Below are 6,000 nucleotides of genomic sequence, written 5' to 3' on the forward strand. Positions count from 1 at the left end.
GAAGTTTTGAAATCATGAAATCGTCAATTTTGCATAAATACCTGTGCAGCATTAACTTTATATATATATATTTTTCATTTTCTTTCTGAGATGTAAGGACATTAGCTGCTCTGCTGTTTTGCTTCTGAGATGTTCAGGCTAAAAACGTTAAACAATACTGATTTGGAAGCACAAGCAAATATGTGCATGCAAGTTCAGGTGAAGTCATTCATGTTTAGTGAGCTTGTTACATTAGTATTGTTATGTCCAACATTTCTATGGGAACGTATGATCAAATTTAATTTGCACGTGTATCGTTTAATTAATTGGGTCCCTTGCCTCTGTTAACTTGTTTTAAATTGCTGCTGTCATGAAATAGAACACCCTTGAGCCAACCCACCAGGAAGAAACGGGGACAGCTTCTTCCTGCCTGCAGACCTTATACCCCTGAACAAGCTCTGTGCTCAGCAACCTCTGACCGTCTCTCAGCTTTCCAAACTTGACTCATTTCCTTACTGGCTCCCTAATGGTAGCTTGAGCTATTGGACGAATAGCTCAGTCAACAGAGTGAAGACTATAAGACAACTTTGTGAAAACACGCATACTTTTTTTTAACTAATTTGCTTACTTTATTTGCTTTCTATTGTTTGATTTGACCTTTACCACAATGACTTTGTTGGTTGTGTAAAGGATTTCATTGATTTTGTATTGACTGTGGACAAACATTTTAAAAGTAAGTAAATACACGAAAGCTTAAAATGTCATCATGAACTTACAAAGTATTCTTGGTAAAATGCATTAGATCATAACACTGAGCCTCAAACTAAGGAATACAAAAAAAGTTAAGCTTGAAGCCTTAGGGGCAGCATACATACTGAGATTTGGCATGGTCAACTTTTGGTTACAGCCACTAGATGTCCTGCATGTGGAAAATATGGTTGTGTTTCAGTTACCCTTTCGGTTATATCTTACTTTACCTAAATGTAGTTTTATCAAGTTAATTCCTTTATCTTCAGGAAGCAATAGTGCACAACCACATAGTCTAAAATAAGAAGAATAAGAAGAATATTGACACAAAGTAAAAGGTGACAAAAGTAATTCTAACTAAATAATAAAGTATTCATTTTAGAGGCATTATGATAGTTCACATTATGCCTCAAAGTAAATTGAAATGAAGTTGCAAGTAATTATTCAGTTGTCATATCTTCCACAACTTTTAATTGGAAAGCTAAATAAAGTGCTGAAATGGTTCACATTTTAATAAAAAAAATATATTAGAAAAAAAAAAAAAAACTATCAAAGCTTACTATGCCCAGCACCACTTGAAGGGGGGAATTAGTTAATTTCTCCATAAGAATGAGTGATTTATTAAATAATTGTAGAAATTACTATTTTAAGAAAACTCGTATCTTATGCGATTTAAGCATTTCAAATTGTTTTCTTTAAACGTCTAATTTGCTATTTAAATGTTTTTATTTCAATAAGGCATTAAATAATGAGGCAATAATATCAATCAACTTTCAAAGAGCATAACCCATTTCACATTTTTGAGCTATTCATGAAATCCCCTCATCGTTTAATTCAAAATTGTGATTGATGGCATGTGAAGCATAATGGGTCCACGAATGCAGATGCGCGAGATGGACGGACGTTAAGAGACCCGGACCCAAATGCGTTTTCATTTTCCCCTAAGCCAGCAGACAGTTACTTAGGTCACATTACCAGCGGTTTTGCTCGTCTAAGAATAGATGCATTCGAAGCAGACATCAGTGTCAGAAAAAAACACCCGGGGGATGGACAACAGACTTTTTTAAACCACTTAATTTTTTGTGTCTGAATTAATATTTAATTATTGCGCGGCACACACTCAACTAAACTGTATGGTCTCAATGTTGTACAGCGGTGCGACTGTCATTTTCCATTTGGCAGGAGCACAGCTGTGTTGCCAGCACATAAAGATAAAAAGGTGCTAACAGGATCAGCTTTATTATCTGGAAAATTAATGATCTGCTGGACTTAGATTTAATGGCTGTACCATCTGCAAGAAATCATTTTTGAGAGAGACCTTTGCCCTCGACGTCTGTATCTGTGTATTCAGCAAGAAGGTTCCTGGGACATTAAAGCAATGCCTGTTGTGATCCTGTTTTGGAATAAAAACTGACACATTTTAAATGTGCTCTGGATTTAAATAAGTTGAATTTAATGATACCTAAGACATTGTTTTTCAACCGTTTTTAAAATTAATTAATTAATTTATTTTATTTTATTTTATTTATTTATTTATTTTTGCACACTGCGTATGTGTGATATTTAAAAGCAAAAATCATTTCAGACTGTAGGCTTATAAAGCATTACAAATTACAGCTGTTCACATTTTCTTTCGTTTTCCACTTTACATTATGTGGTTTTTCTCCACTTTATTTGAGTGTTTATACACAAGTTCAACTGAAAAAAGTTGTTCAGCTGCATTCAGCCTTTCTGAGCTTCAGAGATGAAGTTTCTCAGGTATTTAAATTGTACTGGTCTGCCATTATATTGGTAGTAATTAGCTGTAGGTCTCTTCAAATGATGCTGACATCGGCATTGAGAACGATATCCAGCCTGAAGTCATCTCAGTTATGCTGTCAACATTGAGAGTGCATTTACAGCCAGCAAGGTGAGGTACCAGGACAAATGTCATTCAGTCAACCTTAAGTTCAGGAATAAATTGTGAGGATACATGCAGAGGTGTGTACAACAAGCTAGGGTCATAGAGAAGGGTCACTAGGGTCACTATGCCTGGTTTGTTAAGGATTTTTTTTTTTTTAATTACTTTGTGTATCTTTTTTTTTTTTTTTTGGAAACCAAAAAAAGATACACACCCAAAAAAAACAAAAAAATCTTACAAATGTTTTAATGCTCAAATTTATTGCAACGGCTAGTCACTGGGTTAATGTGGTGTGTCCTTCCAAAGGGATGAAGGTAGAAATTGATGTTGGATTTAAAAACGCGAGTGCGTTTCAGTAGTTTGGGGAATATCTAATGGACATTCCGGTCTCTAATGTACTGAAATTGAGTCAGGAAACAGAAGGGGCCCCCTGTTGCCTGTTTTCAGCATTTTTTCTCCTTCCACTTCAGGTTTCAGCCCCTGCACTCTTGGGACACATTAGAGCTCTGTTTGGATTGTGTACAGAAAGTGTGGGCTTCCTCGCTGCAGCTCCCTCCCCTGCTGCAGCTGCCCCCCGCGAATTGAGGACATTATGCTAAAATGGATGCAAACCATTCGTTCCCCGGATTACCAGGACACCCGTTGCTGTATAAACAATGAACTTATTTTGGATTTTTCCAGCAAAAAGAAAACTACAAACTAGGCAGAAGGATCCGATGTATCTATTACTGAGCTTACATGAAAGGTGGAGAGGTATGGAAATTACAATTCACCTGGTGCATAATGACAGAAAAGAATTGTCCGTGTCACGAAACAAATTGCTTCATCCGTCCTTATGTGTCAAGTATGAACCCACTTACTTTTCCAGGGACATTGTCAATGTGTTAAAGTTTCATTAATGCAATATTTTCCACTGCTACTATAATATTTAGATGACAAGACTGATTATTCAGCTCCAGTGAAAAAGGAAATATAAGAACAAGACAACGTCATCTTCACCTATTTTTGTTGAATTATGCAGTGTAATTAGTGTATATAATCCATCTACAACTTGGAATCATAGGGCCCAATAACAGAATTCAGAACTTTTATAATAACTTAAATATACTTTTTCTTGTTTACAGTTTAATTTTACAATTCCAGTTACATTTTATGTGCTTGATCATAATTACTTTATATGTTAATCATCACATAATCACGCAGTATTTAAACGTGCAGTTAAAAAGTCTAATTTCTTATTGATTTACACAGATAATGAAAATGGAATGTAAAACCTATCAACAATTGATCATCCATGGTATTATTTTTATTAAAACTGGATTAATCACACCACCAGTAATCTTCTATAAATAGGGATCCTAAAGATGCTTCTCTAGAAGATACTTTCAGATCACGATCACATCCCATATCCACAGTGTCTACTTTGATTACATAGTTTTGAATAAGGTGAATGAGGGAAGCAGTTACCAGTAGAATAATCATGGTTTTGGTGTTTGCCCGTTTTAAAACGTACACTCCCTGGCTATATCTTTTTAAAATGTATGTTTTTTTCAGTTAGCTGAAGGAAACATACGGTTGTAATAATGGAAGGCATACTGTATTCTGTTTTACCCGCTTGAGTGTCTATCCAGCTAGTAGCAATCACTATACTCATTACTAATATAAATATAACCTCCCTTCATGTAAAATGTAATATAATTATTGGGCAAACAAAATGACAAGGTACCTGGTGTCAAATGAAATTCTGGTTACGCCAGTTGGGTTAAGCTGGATGAGAAATTCATATAAAGCTCTGATAAACTGCCCACTTTCAGCTATGCGACCAAATGAGGTTGCTGTGGTCCTTTGTCTTGAATAATGAATACATCCCCAAAGCAGGGATGTTTGCTAAATAGCAGGATCCTCTGTAGTTCACTTCTTCTGCTTCACTGCTCTCGCACACTCAGTGAGAGAGGAGGGCACACATGAGTCAGACTCATGGTGCGTTCTCTGTTCACAGGAGGCATTTGGCTACATTCGATATTGAAAACCTGTATTTTGAACTGTGTTGACAACAGTTGCAGCAGTCAAACCGTTTCATTCAAACAAAATGTGTTATTATGCCTCTTTTCGAGTCCTCAGAATTACAACACTGTCGCTTGGCAAACAAAAGGCAATTTCAGACATAGTGGTTATACTTGTTTTAGTGTTTCTATTTCAACCTCTTTGTAGTCAGAAGGTGTAATCTCTCATGGACATGTAGCTCATAAGGGTCATGGATAGGGCACTTTCTGTTCTGTCTGGTAGATGATCCAGAGTAATCTGTGCTTTCAGGATAAATGGTTTTACTCTTTCTGATGTACTGTAGATTATTATTAGAATGTGCGTGCTTCTGTGTGTAGGTGTGTGCAATATTCATGCGCAATACTTAACATTTATCCGTGTCTTGTTCAGTATGATTATTTTAATATGAGACATGTGGAGAAGCCACAGAGCTTAGCTACAGAGCTTTGGACAATACTGCCATTGAGTATGTGCTATTTTATTTTGTCAACCACTATTCCAAATTTCAGATATTTAAGTGGCAGAATGGTGAACATTTCAGAGCATTTGTATTTCAGGCATACTTATGTGTCAGTAATGGTCAGGACATTTATTCTCGGAACACATTCTGTGATTAAAGTGTGTTTTCTGTTTCTATTTGTATTTTTTAAATCATCCATCAAAAAATGTATTTTACATCATGAGGCTGCAGATAATACTTACTGTGAATTGTGCTCTTTGTTTGGCATTGCTGCAGAATCACAACTATTTATCATTGATTTATTTGCACCCCACATTTCAGAATTGGCATTCCACCCAGTAAGCCGTTCACAGGGATTTTGCCTCTTTGAGAGTCCTTGTCACCCAGGTGGATTGGTAGGCATGACTTTTTTGATGTGTTTTTAATGTGAAGAGGGTTGGCCCACATCTGCAAGGTATGCACCCATCACTCTGTCAAAAAACTGCATAACGATTTTGCATCCTGAAATCTCCAAAGACTTCACAAGACCGCAGAAGACATATTGATATTCACCAGTAGGAGGCCTTTAATTTTGCATAATAAAATTGTGATATGATACATATTGCATGTGTAAGTAAATGAAACTGAATTATTCTTTGGCAGGAAATGACACATTCAGACATAAATTATTCTCCTTCATTTGTGTCGCACTGTTGGACTATACAGTACATAGTGGCATGAATAGTCTCAAACAATGACCATGTCATTAGTTAAGGATATTGGAGCTTTTTCATGGCCTATATAATGCTTAGTGATCGTGACTTTAATTTGCATGCAGTTCGTGCTTTCATGCCATTTCTCTGTCACTCTCTTAACCTGCAGTTCTAAATAG

General features: G+C 36.1%; 1 long non-coding RNA gene across 1 annotated transcript in view; it reads left to right on the top strand.

The window, feature by feature from the left end:
* Positions 1–5,731, top strand: part of LOC135253735 (uncharacterized) — a 104,997-nt gene extending 99,266 nt beyond the window's left edge. The window contains exon 3 of the long non-coding RNA XR_010329682.1: positions 3,097–5,731. This is a non-coding gene — a long non-coding RNA (uncharacterized LOC135253735). The remainder of the gene's footprint in view (positions 1–3,096) is intronic.
* Positions 5,732–6,000: the final 269 nt, after the last annotated feature.

Source organism: Anguilla rostrata, chromosome 4 (genome assembly GCF_018555375.3).
Source record: "Anguilla rostrata isolate EN2019 chromosome 4, ASM1855537v3, whole genome shotgun sequence".
In the NCBI taxonomy this organism is placed as follows: Eukaryota; Metazoa; Chordata; class Actinopteri; order Anguilliformes; family Anguillidae; genus Anguilla; species Anguilla rostrata.